The 19,140-nt window shown below is 39.1% G+C and overlaps 1 protein-coding gene across 3 annotated transcripts in view; it reads left to right on the top strand.

Moving 5' to 3' along the window:
- Positions 1–19,140, top strand: part of LOC136428836 (heparan sulfate glucosamine 3-O-sulfotransferase 5-like) — a 101,868-nt gene that overhangs the window by 3,960 nt on the left and 78,768 nt on the right. The window contains exon 1 of one of the 3 annotated variants that reach the window (XM_066418619.1): positions 10,866–10,934. The exons of the other annotated variants lie outside the window; for them this stretch is intronic. The gene's annotated coding sequence lies outside the window, so the exon portion shown is untranslated. Of the gene's footprint in view, positions 1–10,865; positions 10,935–19,140 lie in introns of those variants that run through there. 3 annotated transcript variants of the gene reach the window in all.

The raw sequence follows: 19,140 nt of genomic DNA, 5'->3' as shown, positions 1-19,140 counted from the left end.
GAAATTGTGCAAATTTATGACTGAGGTTGGGACAGCGACCTGGAAACTATGGCTGCCTTGTCATGAATATCCATCATCTTGTGTACTTTATTTGATACTGACCATGAAGGATAACAATAGAGGTTGGCTGCTACGTGCATGTATGTGAAGATATTGTGTATAAGGAAGACAGATTTATGCTTTGTGCAAACACTTGTCAAGCCCAGGGAGATGTGTCAGAAACCCGAGGGTTGATACAACTCATATCTGAAGTGTGTAGTTTCATTGTAGTTGACATGTAGGCAGTACCATTAATTGCAGTATCAAAGTTAACGATCACCTCTTGAAAAAGTTTCCCGTACCCACCTGCCATCACAGAACCTTTGACTGATAAAGCTAAGTTTTTTCTAGATGATAAAAGACAACAAGATGGATTATCAATATGAGGGTGTCCCTACATGTATGTCATATACAGTCATAGTGTGTGTCAAAGTTTTGCTGCATTATGTGTTAATGAATGTTAGCATACCCACCGTTTTCTAATGAAGTGTTGGGGTTGGTCTTCCTCTAGAGTTTGTTGGAATGTCAAAATTTGTAATTGTCAACAGTGAACTCACATGAAATTTATTGTTATCAATTGCAAGCACCAAGCATTTGTATGTAATAGAAATGATACAAATATTCTATAAAACTTACTGTGATTCAGTGTGAATTTTTAGTACAGAGATGTCTCTAGGTTTAAATTTCCCCCATCCCTGTCTTTGTTTGGCAGCCCATGTTGTTAATTTTCATTGTTAAATTTGTCATTTTAAGCTTACCAAAACACATTCTCATCAAGTTCAAGGGTAGAATTTTTTTCTGTCCCAACAAGCAAATTTTGGCAACGGAGGGACTGGTCCTAGAAACAGCCCTAAAGGCACATACTCCAGTGAACAGATACACACACAGTTCTTCCACACCCAGCTCAGGAAAATCCCCCCTTTGACCTTTTGCGGTTTAGCTTCAATACGTCATTGTTGACAGTTGGCAAACCAGTATTGGCCTTATTTCTATTGTCTCCTGAGGACCGATGACTCTCTGAGGGGGTCCATAATAATGTCAATCAGGCCTCTACATAACCACCTGCAGGCTGCAAGTTGCAGAAAAATTATTGAGATAGCAGAGAAATACAGTACTTACATGTTAGCAAGCACACAATATTTATATCATTCATAGAAAACAAATCAAGTATTACGAAGATTTCAAACATGCTTCTTGTTACATTTCTGTGCATGTCAAATTGTCTACCATTTATAGTAGAAGAAGGCCCAATCTCAACCTTGTGAAGTCTTTTTTGGTGATGCCTCTGGGTCGAGCCTGATTTTTGTGTATGCAAAATCCCTTTTACAAATGTAGCGGTGCCCATTTGAGCCTCCTTCTGCAAGTAAGTAGGAAAGGATCATTTAGGTAACGGCGCAATCACATTTGTCATACTATCATAGGCTATTGTACGAATTTGTTATTTTCAAAATTTTCCAGCAGGTTGTGACAGAACCATCTGCTGAATAGGATCTAAGACAGTCTTGACAGCGGTATTTTCTATTGACATACATGTACATACAATTGTATGTACGTTTATCCCAAGCATGCCCTCAGTTTGCGATCGTATAACGATTGTGCAACGTATATGATCGGAAAAGTATTCTTGGTTCATCTTAACCATTCAAGTACCATGTGAATGACATGTTGTGAATGTCAACTCCTACCCACCGTTGATAGCTTTTCCTTTTGGAGTTGGAAGTGAAAACTACATGTAGTTATTGAATTTTACATAAATCTGAGCTAGGGTATTATTGGAAATATTGCTGGTTCGTTTAAGTACCATGTGAATGCCATTTTTGGTCAACTTCCCTATTGACTACTCTTCCTTTTGAGTTGTAAGTGGAAGATCTAGTGAGTTACGTAAAACTCAAGCAAGGATATTATTGGTATTCTCGCAACCGTTCAAGGTGACTTAGCAGATTGCGAGAAGAATGCTCCTGGGTAAGATTACCTTTATGCCTCCAATTTTTGACTACAGATGTGGGGGAAATGACTGATGTCTCGCAGAAGGGATCAATATCTAACCGTTACTCTCTTTCTCGCCCGAAGACAAGCATGCTCAATAAGTGTTGCACACTGGTAGATGTCAAAGTTTTTTTTAGGACGCAATGTTTTGGTTGATTACATACCTAGTGTAAGTGTTGTGGTATAGCCTGGAGGCTGAGAGTTCTGGAAAGACGAAAGTTGACAGCGAAAGTAACAAATCAATATGCAATTTGTGAAATACCTACAGGCACCTTTATTGAAAGATTTCCCTGCGGAAGATACCCACGGCACACTATGCCGACCATGTATGTACAGAATGTTGAGTAGTGAAGGTGGCACACATACTAGTTTCTTTCTTACTTACGATCTGCTGCTTACTGATTCATGTGTTCTATCTGCATAACGTGACGTCACAGAAGCAGTGGATTGCTCATTCCTTGATAAAAACTGGAGTTGATCAGTCGAAAAGTTGAGTAAGTCCAATTTTTTGTGTTGGCAATTACAGTTTAGTTTATGTTATTCCTGTTATAAAGTCAAGGGTAACACAAATCCACCAACAATGCCGCTAACGTGCCAGGGATCCAGTGAGATAGGGGCTTTAGTCCACGGTATACTACATGATATGTGTCCAGAACATAAAATAAGAATGTTGCATTCAGGTACCTTACATTTACATTACCTACAATGTCAACACAACTACACTTCATTGACATTTGTATATACTGAACTGAACATGTAGCTTTGGTAAAGCCAGCCCATACATCAACCTGAGGCTTGCATATGCCTGCACACAGTTCTCAGTGCCGAAGAAATGTTGTGGGTATTATCTGCCATATGTAGCAAACTGAAAAGCTTTGCCGTAGGCACACAATATATCAAGCACTGTATATGTATTGAATGTGCTGGTTACCCAAGTTCATTCTGTAGACCTATGTAAACAGAAAGATTTAAGGGTGCAATTGTGGTCCATTAGAACAGTTGGCAGGAGTTATAGTTAAGCTTGTTTGTATTGGTCACATAGTGGCCTATTCTTCAAGTTGTACTTTTGTATGTACAAGATGCAATCTAATTGTAAACAAAGAAGACTGCTTTCAAAGAAAGGTTAGTAGACAGGTTGTGAAAAGTGTGGATAATGGTTTAAGAATGCATTGTATGGCATGCATGTATTGAATGTTATGTGGTACACCACTATACTTCTTGAAATTAGCATCTTTTCACACAATTGCTCATCTGTCACGGTGCCTTAATGGTGTGTGGTATTATTTGTGGCTGTGACAGTCTTCTGACTTGTAACACATTTTGTAGGCATGGGCAATGTTTACTAAAGAAGAAATGATGTGCTGAGGAAAGTGATCATTCAGTTCAAACTACTGGAAATGGTCACATGCTGATAATAAGTATGTTTTATATATGGTATGAAGGAATTTAGTCATTTACATACATTGTTGTTTTGTACATTGGTTTACACTGTAATAAATCTTTGCCATTGAATGTGCCTGAGCATATTTTTTGTAATTGTTTGAGTGATCACCAGAGCAGCAAAGGATTAATTGTTTTTAATAAGTGAACTTGGAACATGAATATTGAACCTACATATTTAATTGTGAAGTTCGCATTGATAGATATGTTGTAGGTTGCCCATTTTCCATGATATGTCTAGATAGTCTATAGTTACGTGATTTATTTTGAATGGCAATGTAATTCTAGTGAAATTGTGGGTTCTACTTTTCCAACAGATGGGGAATGTGTTCATGAATGTCATGGTCTGGTATAAAGATAGGGTGTCACAATGGTATCAGGTAACATGCTGAATTTGTGGCTCTTTCTTTGCAGCATCCATGGTAATTGATTTCTGGCTTGTATTGTTACCTTTTGTTTACTGTCTGGCCTTATTTTTGGTCTATTCTTCAGATGTCCTGGTAGGAACAACACTTGGCATCAAGTCTTTTCATATCTGTTGACCCAGAACAAATGTGGATACTCAATGCCACGATTTGATTTGACCTCCGACCCTTTTGGCTGTCCTGCGGCACCGAGCGTTGTGCCTGAAGGTTACGCTTTCATCCACCGCAAAAGCACGACAGAACTAGATATCAACGATTTTAATGTTTTGTCGCAAGATGGTTTTTGCTGTATTTGACTTCTGGTAAAGAAGTCAAAAGAATAGAGATTTATCTTGTCAGTGTTTTCAATGAATTAGGTACAAATAGAAAAATATGAAGAATGGGGAAACCAAGAATGAAATCTTGACGTCAAACTTTTGCCCTGTTCAGCATTCTTACTCTGAATACGACGAGCATGTATGTCAGTTCGAGTGGATAACACCGTATATTATATATACAATAGTTTATACCCATAAACGAGCAACTTGCTGCTCCCAAGAATAACAAAAAAGGCATAAAACTACATTAAGTATTTCAAAAACAATTCTGGTATATATAATAGTTGATGGAAATAACTAAAATGCCAATTGGTAAAGCATGTGCATTCAGGGATATCACAATACGGCTGTTCTGCTGCAGCATAAGTTCCTTGTTATTCCTACCATGTCTAATGTAGTAGGCTTCTTCAGATGTTGCTACACCCTGCAATAGGAGGAGCAGTACTGATGGAATGTAAAGTAGTGCATACGTACACCCTGCTGTATCATAAAGGCCCATTTCCACATGCAGGGAGCACTGATGCATCTCCTAGTAGTGCTAAAACTGGTGGTTAGTGTTCGACAGGAGGCATATTTGCCGGAAGACAGGTGCACAATTTGTTAGTCATGATGCTTACAAGTGTCTCTTGGTTGTAAGTTATAGTATGTTTTCTCAGAAATTTGTTATGAGTCCTGTTGTTAATACCTAAATTTGTGTTTACTGTAAAATCATTTTATTTTGTGGTATGTCACTTGTTAAATCTTGGTGTAGGGAGTTTGATTTGCATATGGTTGCTTGGAAACTGATGTAACAAAGGGAAGATAGCAGAATTTGAATCTCACCACTTTAGAAAGCACGATCAGAATATAAATGGCAGGTAACGTTACACCATCTGATGGCTTGAAAAAAAGGCAGGGATTGGTTCCAATAAACTTTGAAGAAGATCAGCACTATGTGACTTCATAATTCATTTCAAAGTTTTGTAGTACTTAAAAAGTTAAAGTTCGTAGAAGAGCAAAAAGGTAACGTCACATGTACATCTTCTGATAGCAGGGATTGGCTCCAATAAACTAATAGAAGATTAGCCCTATATGACTTTAAGGTTCATGCAAGAGCAAACAATGTTATAACTGCTGGAATGTATTTCCTTAGTACTCTGTCAAACAAGTAAAAAGTCAAAGTATAATCCGTCAAACAAGTAAAAAGTCAACGTATGATATTACCAGCTACTGCTTAGGGCTAAAGGTGTGGAAATTGGAATTCCACACATTGTGACATGGGTAGATTACACATTTAGATAGATATCAGTTGCTTGACACCTCGTCATGATTCTGTACTTGTTAGAGCCTGTAGTTCATGTGCTTTTCTGGCATCAGCCTGCAGGGTTAGCAAGTCTGATCTACTATAACAGATTGAGAATACTGACAATTACACAAAGGACAGCCAACTAGCCCTGTAGGGCTAATGTGCTTATACCATAGGCTGTAGGCCTCGGAAGGAGAGACTATATATATACCGAATATATACCGGGATATCGGGTGATAGGCTGAGCGGATCCCGAACTTACCCGAAAGCCGACCTCGCCCGAAGGGCGCCCGAAGGGCGCTCGTAGGTGGGCGCCCGAAGGGCGCCCCATGGCGCCGCAGGCGCCAAGCGAATTCCTCGCTGCCCATGCTTATACAAGACGTTACATTAATTCTCTCCCTTTCTCACAGTGGCAGTGGCAGTGCCATGGACTTCACGAGCGGCTACAATATAACAGTCGATATCACTTGTTTATTGATTCACTCATGTACTTACATGTAATTTCTTTATTCTTAAGTTTGAACTATGCAGTCATTGATTTACACATTTTCTATTAGTTATGTGCATTCAGTGATATATACATAATATATAAATACCGTCTTGTATTGATTTAGCAAGCAATAAAACATGGTAGCTAGGAAGGGATGTAAATTCTCTCCTTAGTTTTAGCTGTACCGATGCATGAAGCAGGCCTGAGGCAAAAGTGTGTACATAGGTGGAGAGTTCTGCATCAATAGGAAGGAAACTTGCTTTTCTGTTTTCACCTCCGAGGGACAAAGGAGATCCGTGAGGTGTTCTGAGAGAAGATTATGCAGGTAGCAGGGCTCGAACTTCATTTTTGGAAATAGGTGCACTGGTGCACACAACCTAAAAAATTAGGTGCACAGAAAATAATTTGGGTGCACCATATAAGATAAAGTTGAATGATACCAAAACATAAGCTTGATGCAACAGCAATCTGTGATTCTACCCAGATATCAAATTTCAACCAAGCAATACATCAAATAAAGTACACAAGATTATATTGATTTTACAGATACTTACATTTCAAGAATATTCTGTATGCTAGTGTACAAGAGAACCTTTACCAAGGGTACAAAAATATCTAGGTGCACTGGTGCACCCACAGTCAAAAATTAGGTGCACAGCTCCAATTTTGGGTGCACACAGGTGCACATGCACCCACTATTTCGAACCCTGGGTAGTGATTACAGTACATTGACAGACTGGCTGTCTGCTATACCTGAAAGGTGAACTCAGTTGCCCACCAGCTATTGTTGCTTATCCAAAAAGGCTGTCAGTAGCTGACACTTCTCTGAGGTTGGGAGAAGATATGAAGTTAAAGTTGCCAAGGGTAGATTGAAAATGTATTAGTATTATCTCTATGTGCCAAACTTGCCACGGGTAGATTGAAACTGTATCAGTTCCATCTCCACATGTCAGGTGAACGCAAAAGGTGAAATACAATATAGGAGTATCTTTAGATTACATGGTCTTCTGTTCAGTGTTGAAAATAAGTCTGGTCTTAGGTGAGTACCTTCAACTTCAAGGCTTCTGTCAGATAGTGGAAGTCATTTACCGTTGCATTGGTTTTATTTTGCAGTAGCTTCACAAGTAGGAGGAAAAAGTAAGTTTTTGTTGAATTTTGAATTTGGGGTGGAAACAGTTCTGTAGTAGAATAGTGAAACATCATGGAAATGTGTATTGGTGGTAATATATTAGTGGTGTCATGAATTTGTGGTGGAGAGGTTGCCGCGAAAACTGAAAATAAAACCACTGGGAAAATAAATGAATTTACAGTATTACAGTGCGACAGTGTTTCCCTGCCCCTCCCCTCCGTTAGTATCAGTAAAATCCTTTATAACAAAACTTTCCTTTAGGTTGCCTAAAACGATTTTTCCTTGCCATGCAAATGATATTACAATGCTATTGGTTCCAACATGGAAAAGATAGGATGGTATCACTTTTTTCCATCCTGAACTTGTCTTTTTTTGTGGGCCAGGCAAATGTCAGATGATTGAATTCTGTTACAGCACGGGACAGTGTAAATTCGCACTAGTTGCATTCTGTCTGGTGTCTAGGAGGGTGTGTTTGGGTTATAAGTATTTTAATTTCTGCCTTCCATACTTGACCCCCTTGTTGACCTTTGCCTGTGTGGCAGGCGGACCACCCACTGTGCCATATGGCTGCATGCCCTCTGATTGGCAGGTAGGGACTTCAGTCACGTGGCAACTGTTGCCTGGCAACAGGGTCATCATACCCTTTACCCTATGTTTGAAAATTGCTTCATTGCAAAGCAGTTAATTAAAAGTGTTGCAAAGAATTGCGGGGAAAAAGCCATTGCATATACAATTGTCACCTCTAAGTTTTACTCAGCGACTTTAGCAAGGACTTCTTAGACTTAACTTCCATGCAGAAAACCCAAACAGAAATGGTAGAAATGGTACCAAATAAAAAAATCATAAGATATTTTCGAGGGACTTATGTTGCAATCAAGTATATCTAGCATTGAGGCACTTGAAAGTACCTAGTTACTTATGCCATCATACATTTGTAGATCAAGGCTTTCCATGGGAACTAGAGCAGCTTAATGTGTGCTCTGCTCCAAATTTGACCTTGGCCATGGACCCGTTTTCATTTCCCCATAAATCATGGTAGTCTACAGTCTGGAGTCGAAGATGACGCCATGTGCATTTACTTCATTCTCTTTCATTTCATTCAGTAACAATAGAGCCGCTAATTGATTGTTTTACCTTCGGTAATTGCCAAATATCACGAAAGGGTCTGGCTTCTGTCAACCCAACTGGTCTGTTGGCGACACACCCTGCTTCTATTCTACTGTCTCTGTGTCTGTCCAAATTCACATCAATATTTGATCAGGCTGATTGAAGTATAAGTCATAATTGTTAATGTTACCTATGAATAATGGACAGTAATGGAACATTAGCTTGTGGTATCAAGAATTGTCTTTTAAACATTTAACAGGAGACGTAAAAGTTAAGGTCAGCACTTAATAAATTTTTGATATACACGGATAAGGTTTTGGTAAGTACATCTTGCTTGCAAAATAAAAGGAATTAATTTTTTGTTCAAAAGATGAAAAAGTTTGGCGGGGCGTGTTGTAAAAAAAGGCATTTCTCTTTTTACAAAGCTATTTACATGAGACGAAACTATATATACATGTAGGCCATTATTCAGTTACATTTTTTTTACAGCAATATCTTCTCGTTGTACACTTAAAAAAAGCTGTCCACAAGGTCTAACCATTTGGTATAAAGTATTACTGAGTGGCAATGGAGTCTAACAGTTACATGTAGCATCATTTTGTAGTTATTATGAAAAAGGAAATGGTCATGGACAGGTGGTTTTATGTGCACGCTTTTTGTTGTGACCTCTTCACCTTGAACTTAAAACCACCAGGAACATTTCTCCTTTTAGTTACCTTCGCCGAGAAGGTTATGCAGAGGGTAGCAGGTTATGCAGAGGGTAGCGTTTGTGTGTTTGTGTGTGTGTTTGTAACCAACAGCATAACCCGAGAAGGCTTGGATGGATTGTGTTGATATTTGGTAGGTGGGTAGGTCTTGATGAGACATGGAAATGATTAGATTTTGGGTCCCCTAGTGGCTTCTTTACATGAAAATCCTGCTTGCAGTTTCAACTTTGGACCATGAACACTCTGTTTTCTTCCTACCACTGAATTTAATCTTCGCGAACAAGAAATGAAATGGACAAAACTTCTATGGACTTTGCTACTTGCCAAGTTATTTTCAAAACCTTTTGCCCCAGCTGCCTAACTCTGTAACCAATACAGATTTAGTGCCAAAAAGCTTCTAAAGTCAGCTGGGAGAAAGTTAACTTATACGTTTGTAGCACACTTATTCCCTTCGCCATTAAAGAAAGCCTAAAGATTAATGACAAAATCTGAACAAAAAAGTATAGATAAAAGAGCAGAGGTACCAGATTATCTCATTGAAAGCTTCCCTGGCGGTTGGCAGGCTCTTTTGTCTGAACTTGAAGCCAGCATTCTAACGACGCCACCGGACGACAATGGCCATAAATCATTTTGACGTCTTTGCCCTGATCTGTCTTTTGTTATGATAGAAAGTAAAAGTCCGCTGAAACTTTGAACAATGTAGATGTAATTGATAAATGACAAGACTTTTACTTTTGTGTTTCTCACTCTCTGTATACCCCCAGGTAATGGATGGTTGACACATACTAAATGATTCTTTATGGTGTTTTATGATATTTTATATTTTTCCTGGCAAAAGGAAACTTCTGGAGCGTTCCTTATGACATGAGTATTATGATTATTGGCATTGTTGATTTTATTGGCAAATGTGGTTCAAACATATAGTTTATACTATCCCATACTAAGGTATAGCCAGTTGAGGGAAAACCTTGATGAAAAATTCCACAGTTTCTGAAAAATGATGGAATGAAATTTGGAACTAGCATTTAACACATCTTTTTACCAATTATAATTCAGCCTATGGAGTAAAATGTTGTGTAGATACATAAAAGAGTTTAGTACTGTTTCTGCAAGAATTTATGATAGCCTGCTACTGGTACTGTAATTCTTGATTTGTTAACTGTAATATTATTTCAGCTACTTTAACAGTCACTAGCCAACTGCTAAAATTTCTTAATCGTGAATGTTTTATCACTAATATTTGGGACAGTGATGGTTGTTCCTACCGTTAGAATTAAATGCAGTGAACTGCTCACTTTTCCCCAAACCGCTAAAATTACCAACAGCAATATTAAATGGATTTGTATTACATTGAATGTGCAATGCCACATCAATGGGCAGTGAGATGGGCAAATGGGTTCACCACTTCCAGGATGTTTCAAAGAGTGCTCTGGCAAACTGTGCAAACCATGCGGTGACTAAGTAAATGCTGCCAACAATACCACAAGTGGCAAGTTCAAGTACTTGGCATGCCTTTCGTGTGCTGGCACTGGATTCAGTTACCAGCTTTGTAAGTAGACTAGCATTTAAACATCTTGAATTAAAGTATATTTCTAAGGATGTTTTTTTCTTGTTGGCAGTCCTGTATGGTTTCCAAACTATTTTCTCAATAGATAACACAAGGAACCAATAGAAGTTAGTGGCACTAGATTCAGTTACCAGCTTTGTAAGTAGACTTACATTTTAAACGTCTTGAATTAAAGGACATTTCTGAGGATGTTTTTTCTTGTTGGCAGGCCCGTATGATTCCAAACTATTTTTTCAATAGATAACAAGGAACCAATAGAAGTTATTCAGCACACCACTCCCCCTCTCATCGCATGGACTAGTCCACAGAATTAGCCAATGGCGTTGTAATGATATGCAAGACATCTTGTCCACCTTTTGCTTTTTCATGACGGCAATTCACTCTGTCGCAGAGAGCAAGCATATAACTGTACTGTTACAGTTAACCGTGAGCCACTGCTGAGGTATGGGGAATATTTAAATGTTTTATATGTTTTCTTATTGGTGCTTCATGTTTATTGTGCAAATGTTACTGATTCCTAATTGTACATATAGTCTATGTTATATGATTGGTATGAAAAAAATTGTATGATTATGTACCGTATTGCATCTAGAGTTTTAAATGATGTTCAGTATTGTTTCTTCTTACTGCAAAGTTTTCAGATCAAATCATGTTCAGTGTTAACAGTTTTTTTCTCAGTTTTTAAGATGGGCGTGATGTATTTTGCTATCAAAAATTCATAGCATTTTTTCTGTTAAATAATGCAATTTCAAATAATCTTTTCTGGTCACATAATGGCAGTTAGGTATGCACAGAGATTGCACTGATAAGTGACTATCTGTAGTAATATTCGTATAATGGGTCTATATTTTTGCAGTGTGTAGCTAAGGGGAGGAAAGTGATAAAACTAGCTGTAACATGCCTGCCACATTTTGTGTACCAAATAAGAAAACACAAAATATGATTATGAGGAAAGTGTAATCATTATTGATATGTGTTATTCTAAACAGTTATTCTATTTTGATAATGATAAAGAACAGGTATACTGTTCAGTTTGTCATATCAGTTTATGGTTGTATTAGAGTAATTAGTCAAATGGGGTGCCATGCATACAGCCTTAACAAACATCAACTTTGTGATATTATTTTATCAGCTAGACAAAAGAAACATTTATAATCTCTCCAATCTTACTACATGCTGGTAATTTTGATTGAAGAGTATACCTGCTGCTGCACTGCTGCAGGTGCAAGGGATTGAAATTTGGAAGAATTGTGGCCCGATTATCTGCTAAAACTGATAAACATTTATAACTGTTACTTTCATTTGAAGGAAATGAAAATACGGTAACAACCCTTCAGTGTGCGTGCTCATTTATAGAGACTCCTGTATCACCCAAAGCAAGGTGCAGGGCTCCAGACTAACTTTTAGGTCTAGGAGCACTGTGCCCCTAACCCAAAAAAGTTAGGGGCACCAGCAAAAATCTAGGAGCACCACTACAAAAAGTTGGAAGAACAAGAAAAGTCTTGGCCATACCAAGTAATACTCCTATTAATCAATGTTAACAACCTGGAATAAAGTATTTGAATAGATCATAAAATATAAAGCCTACATTGATGGTGCAGAACAACTGGCAATGTGTGGTATATAATCTAGTTAGTTCTTATCTGTGTAGAGGGATTTTAGAAAAATTGGGCATAGGTTCCCCGGCTGGCCCCTATCCGGGGGCCACGGTGCCTCAAGTTCAACAAGTAGAAAAATACACAATGGTATTTTCAACTTGGAACAAGGCAAACAATGATTCACATGACCATTTGCGATGACATTAAAAATTACATAAGCTTGAGTGATGTATTGAGATTTTCGAAAAAAATTGGGCATAGGTTCCCCGGCTGGCCCCAATCCGGGGGCCACGGTGCCTCAAGTTCAACAAGTTGAAAAATACACAATGGTATTTTTTTTACTTGGAACAAGGCAAGTAATGATTCACATATCCTTGAATGATAAATAAATAGATAACTCTGTTACTTAGCTATTGGTTTCATGACCAAAAGAAATTTAAGTCCCATTCCATGATTTTAAACTTCACTGCTGGCATTAAGTTCAACCCTAAAAACATTTTTACTGGCATTTTTTTTCACCCCCACCCTCTGTCTACAAACAATCAAAAATGCTTTAATATTCTAACGTTGAAATTCTTGCTCAATAGTATCAAAAATGATCTGTTTGTGCCAGCCCAGTCAAATATCTAGTCCGAATTTCGCGCGTCAGGACCGCGCGGCGCGACCATCCAATCACAGGGCCACCTCCATCGGGAAAAGGAGCTTGCCGCCTCGCCGGTGTGCATGATATAAACATGTCGATTACATCAAAACGTAGCCCTGTTTCTTGCCGTCATTTTGACACCAAGACCAAGAAGAAGAAAAATTCAGGTGATAATTTTTATCATTAAAGAGTTCGTTACAATCAAATTTTAATGCTCAAAAAATAAATTTTCCCTTTGTTCCAGGTACCAATTCAAAGCTCGTAATCGGCTCATTCTGCTGCGGTCTAAGACGCAGGCGGAAGTGAAATTGGCCATGTTTTGAATCACGGCCGCGCGCTACGCCGCGCCGTTTTCATCGGTAAATTTCTGGCGTTTGAAACATTTTACAAGATAAACACATCACGAGAAAGAGAAAGTTATATTCTTTATTTTCCTGGGTGACTTTGCCTGTAGAAACGAATAGTTTTTGTATCGCGGGTGTAGGAAGATGGTAGAAAATTTACCGATCGCCATGCGGTAGTTAGCCGATTTTCGCGGTAGCGTCGTTGGAATACCTACTTGAAACGGACATTTTTTGTACCGCGGGTGTGGGAACAAGATGGAAAATTCACCGGCGATTTTCGCGGTAGCGTTTGAATACCTAATGTTTATTTTTCAGCTTACCGCTTATGTTCTGCACCTATTATCTAGGTGCAGGTCTTAATTTTTGATAGTCGCACCGTGCGACCGTGATTTTAAATCTAGTCGCATTCTCAAAAAACTGGTCGCATACATATTGTGTGCGAGTCGCACTCACGAGCGCTGAGGTGCCACCCCAACAGCAGGTGTGATCGGCCTATTTATAGTATACGACACCTACCCTAAGAGGCAATTTCAATTTGAAAAAGGCCGCACCTTAAGAAACTAAGGTGTCCACAATCTACAAATTGTGTGAATATGAATTCCACCTTTTTTTCCATGCAAAAAACCTCTAATGTTAGAGTTAAGAGCTGTAACTTCTGAGGTATAATCGGAACCGTACATGACATTAATTTTGTTGAACGACCACATGTTATTGAAGCTCACTTGTCCCTATCGCTGTAGTTCAAGACAGGTTTCTAACTACACTTTCCAAGAGGTTGCTGGTTGTGATAAGTCGCGAGTAGGGCTGCGTACCTAAACTGTAAATGGAGCTTGGCTAACTCCAGTACCCGTCCCTACATTCCGGGGCGGAAATATGCTTGTTGGGCCTGAAAAAAAATTCACCCTGTCCGTTTAAGAAATAGGAACTATGACATGAAATTGAAAATCCTTTTTTTTAAGTGACAGATTTAACAATGAAAATTAACAACAGTGACTCAAACAATGAGTGGGACAGAAAAAAATGGAGAGACGGAAATGGAGGAAATGGAGGAACTATACTCGAATGTTCGGCAGAAGCAAACCGGTATAAACCACCCATTTCGAGGGTTCTGAAGGCCTGGGGATCTCATACAGAATGTAATGTCTGTTCACCATGTTGCAGTCCCTCCCAGATGTCTTCAGGTGGTGCAGCAAATCAAACATGGCAGCTGCTCATATTGAATGTCTTAAGATGAAGCTTGCTGCAGGAGGTACATATTAAGTGTTTGCAAGGACATTACATTGAATGTCGCACCGTGCGACCGTGATTTTAAATCTAGTCGCATTCTCAAAAAACTGGTTGCATACATATTGTGTGCGAGTCGCACTCACGAGCGCTGAGGTGCCACCCCAACAGCAGGTGTGATCGGCCTATTTATAGTATACGACACCTACCCTAAGTGACATTGAATGTCCTTGGTTTTTGAAGGTTGGAAACCACTCGGATGAGACGCAAAGCTGTTTTGCCCGTGTTTGAGGAGAGCCATACCACAAGCACAATAAAGAACCCACCACACTTACCGAAAAGAGTGTGGGCTCATCCCAGTGTGAATGAATCAAACCTAACAGTCTGGTCTTATACAGCTTGTACTTACTGTACAAAACTAGTGTGTTGCGCTTATAAACAGTTTACTGGTCCTCACTGATGGAGGACAGGGCTGAGTGGAGTAGAAGAACCCATTGTTCCCGTGTTGACATTCTTGATGTCCCCATTCAAGAAAACTGGTTCGAGGTACTACTAGTCATACAAAACAAACAAACAAATAGACAAACAAAACAATGGCAATGGTATTGAATATTTATTATTTTATAAGGTATGTATAATAAGACTTGAGGCCTTCTAGTCTTCTACACATGGGAGTGTTACACATGCCTTATTCGGAGGATACTAGGAATGTTATTTCCCAAGTGAACAGTGTTGGTGGTCACAGGATATGAACCTGTTAATTTCCCTACCTGTAAATCAATTTGGAAGATGTGCCATCCCCGGGGATGCCGGGAGCATCATCCATTCTTTATGAAGACTCTGACGATGATGCAAAATTGATTTTCTACCCACTAATTATCGCCTCATTATCATATCTTTTTGATTACAGGAAGTGATATTTTCCCCCATATCTGTTGGATTATTATCTGTGCATGTGTTTCAAACTCAAATTCTTATTGCTTTACCCATTTTAAAGGCAGATTGTATCTATAGTAGGTATCAAATTAACATCTATCTCTGTCAGGGATGTAATATTGCATGTATGTATATACAGTATAAAGTCTTTGAACTGTGACGCTACTTTCTTGCCAATGAAAATACGTGAACGTATTGAAATATGGAAATTTTAGATATCCTACAAGTGTAACTTTGAAAAGGTAAAAAATGTTATGTTATGATAACTTGATTGACAATGATATTGTAGATGTCACTTATCAATGAAAATAGTTTCAGAAAGTTTAGATCACGTGTAATTGGCTGAAATCATCGGCTGATAAGCAAGCTTGTACCCTTTTTTAGAATGTACCTTCCTTAACTTAAGGTGACGTAAACAACACAGTTAAAGTCGCGGGACCCGCCTGTATGGTGGGACGGTCCGGTGACAGTTGATGTATCCGAGCCCCCTCTTTATTGGAAAAGGAGCCGTAAAAGTCGACAACCGTTCCTTATCAAATGAAATGGGCTCAGCAGAAATGGGCCCTATTTATGTCTGTAAAAAGGTGAGTAAAAGCAAGATAATCCTATATAAGGCAGCTGAGACGCTCGCGTAGATGTATGCCGGCTTTATTGCTTTCTAAACCGTCCCATTTTGCGAGGAGGTACACCGTATGAAAAGCCTTGTTTACGACTTGGGAAGCATGTTGAGAGCGGGCATGCTAAATCACGGAAGGAGTGCCAATATATTGTATGTCACGAGGCCGATCACATTTCATGTCCCCGATGAAACTTTTGGGTTTTCGCCCTTTGGTGTTTTATGCGGAGCAGCAGAGATCAAGGCGTGCACGATGTAAATATGGTAATTCTGCCGGCTATGGCTTCATTCGGCAGATCAAGAGGGACATTTATATAGCAGCCGGCACCACCGGTTTATTGCTCTCAGCACCAGAAGGTCACGGGGTTATCTCTCATATAGGTGCGCCGAAATTTCATGCCTGACGCCAGCACGGATTTCCATCAACCATTGTGTGTGGGAAGGATGGAGAGATGCTTTATCTTGCATTTCCCATTTCAGTGTGTGCGGAAGCTATGAAAAGCAATTTGGGGTGTGTGTACGAACAGAACTTGTGTAAAGATGTTGTCGGGAACATTTTTCATTTCCGGTTCATTATCTTCCTTGGTGTTTTTCCATAACTTTTTAATTAAAATCATTATGTAACTTATAGTATGGTGAACTTTAACTTATTGATTCTAGTTTCCAAATATATGTTATGTCAAACTTGTTTTCAAGAGAATGTTTGCTCCATGACGTACATGTATCACAGAACAATATGTTCGGAAATAACCTTGATGGAGATTGAATATGTTGTAACAGGAAATTACTGCGAAACTACCTTTTTCTTTGAGAAATTACATGTACATGAGTTCTGAGAGCTACAATGTACAAGTCAGGGTAGCTGGTGTGTTGATACAGTATACTTCGATGCCTACTTTTTCTTCCATACATACTTTGTATTTATTTCCGCTGGGACTTAATGTCGTAGTAGAGGGAAAAGAAGTTTTCATGGGGCTCCAATAACCGACAATTTATAGAAGTGAAAAGTAGTGTAATTTAAAAAAAATAAGTTCAGACTACCGAACTGGTACATTTTCGAATTCTGTATCCGAACATCACCCCTTTTGGTCTGCAGCAGTTGGTACAGTCCAAGTATGAATAATTGTAGCCACCAGCAATGGTGGCCAATTATCCCGCCTCCAAGATGAAATTGTTTGTGCCGACCAAGGGTCAGTATAAAGACCAGGAAACACAATCATGTCTATTGATTGCAACTTATGCAATGTAATATAGTACAATTTCACATGTGCTCCGGGATCGCTCATAAATATGTAATGCCACTCACTCGGCCTCACTTGGCCTCGCTCTTTAGTATGTATGAAGAGATCTAAAGGGTCTTTTTCTTTTTTTGCCAAGTCATTAGATAAATAGACATGGGTTGTTTTCCTGCATACAAACTTGTACAAGTGACCACCTCTACGCAAAAACTACTTGGCCATTGTTGCCACTTTTTGACGGTTCCTTACTTAGATAATTTTTCTCTTTGACACGAGCATTGACAATCTTGTCTATAGTGATCACCTGTCCACATAGTAGTCCAGATTTTGTCGGCCCCCGATTGAATGGTCTTCTTGGGCGGTTTTGACTGTACATTTGTGCATGTTCAGTATTTGCATTCATCACAGCAGTTTAATTGTGCACAATCTGTAAAATCGTTCGCACATGTTGCGCGCGACACGTTTAGACGTACTGCCTGTGACGGATAGTTTTCGGTGATTGCAGGTGCGAAAGTTTATCCCGGCATGAAATAGGAGCAGGATTCTTCCACTAGACTTGCCTTGCCTCTTCATGTCTCGTCCAATGATTAAATTACAGTCTCCCCCAACCTCTGTTCTGACAGGGGGATGGCCCGGGGACAGCTCAAGTGTGATCCTCCCACCAGCTGGCAGGTGATCCCAGCCATCTATCAGGTGTCGCATTAGATTTGTTGGCTGTTGCTCACAGGTGTGGGGAGACTTTACAGCGTGTTGATGTAAGTGGCAAAGCCTCTGGCAAGCAAGGAACTTCAAGGCTACCAGCCTCTTCCTTGTTTATGTCTTAAATCCCAGTTACACACCCTTCGCTGGCTGCATCATTTTTTACCTTTAGCACACTGAAGTAGCAGTCTGGTACCCCTTTCTCTATTGGTTACAGAGTTAGGCAGCAAGGAGAAGGTTAAGAAGGTGCCAACTTCACTTAAGAACTAAATGATTTTTCAGCTGCTGTTTTGTTCATCAAAGTGCAATGAAGATTGTATGCAGATTTATTCCATTTCTTAAGTGTTTTGATACAATTATGATGAATTAACAAAGGTTTTGGTCTGCACCATTTGTAATATTAATAAAGTGCTGACTTTACTTAAGAACCAAATGATTTCTCAACTGCTGTTTCGAACACCAAAGCGCTATGAAGATTTTATGCAGACTTATTGAGTTATTCCTTGATATAGCTATGAAGAGTTAAAGAAGCAAAATGCAATGAAGATTTCCTTTTTTTGCAGACTTAGTCCTTTGAGTTTGATACAACTATGATGAATTGAAGAAGCTTTTGGTTTGTTCCAGTGATTGACAGGAATTTACATGTACTAAGCTACTCGTTCGTAGCAGCACCATCATATGCACTCCAAAACTGCCATGTTCGCTAATGGCACAATCTATCAATGTGTTGTACATGTCATGCTGCACTTTCATCTTCAGTCCTTACTAACAAGGATTTCACTGGCTTTTCCTATGTTTCTGCCGTCACTGGCCGTGCCTGAAAAGTGGCCATAACGAAAGCTGTTGTCCACTCATGGTAGCTTTTTAATCGTGACAAAACTGTGTAGTAAAAGGACTACATGTGTCGTTAAGAGAGATGCTCATCTGCCCTGTTTCTAACAGTTGTTTTCAGTCAATAATAATGTCAGTCTTTGGATAATTGAATCTCTGGGTGGCAAACCCTTTTAAGAAAACAGGTCGCTTGAATTTTCAGAATCGATGTTGACTTAGCTGTAGAATAGAAACTAAGAAAAGGTAGTTCTATTCAATCTTTGACTCTAAGACATTGTTAATGGATTCTTATTAGCTGAAAGTGTTTTGATATCATAGATGAAATATGGCTTACATGTATGCATACGCAGTATGTTTTAACATTTCCTGTAACTACTAGTGCCAAGATTCCCTCTTTGCTTGGTTGGGTGCGTTTTCAGTGAGTAATTATTACACGTTCAAGATTATTCTTAGCGCAAATGAACCGTGAATGCCGATAACTCTGGTTAAGTAGTGTGTATTCCAATCAATGGCCGAGCC

Source organism: Branchiostoma lanceolatum, chromosome 2, assembly GCF_035083965.1.
Source record: "Branchiostoma lanceolatum isolate klBraLanc5 chromosome 2, klBraLanc5.hap2, whole genome shotgun sequence".
NCBI classification, from domain to species: domain Eukaryota; kingdom Metazoa; phylum Chordata; class Leptocardii; order Amphioxiformes; family Branchiostomatidae; genus Branchiostoma; species Branchiostoma lanceolatum.
The sequence above is the reverse complement of the archived record's forward strand: the minus strand, read 5'-3'. Positions and strand labels throughout refer to the sequence as shown.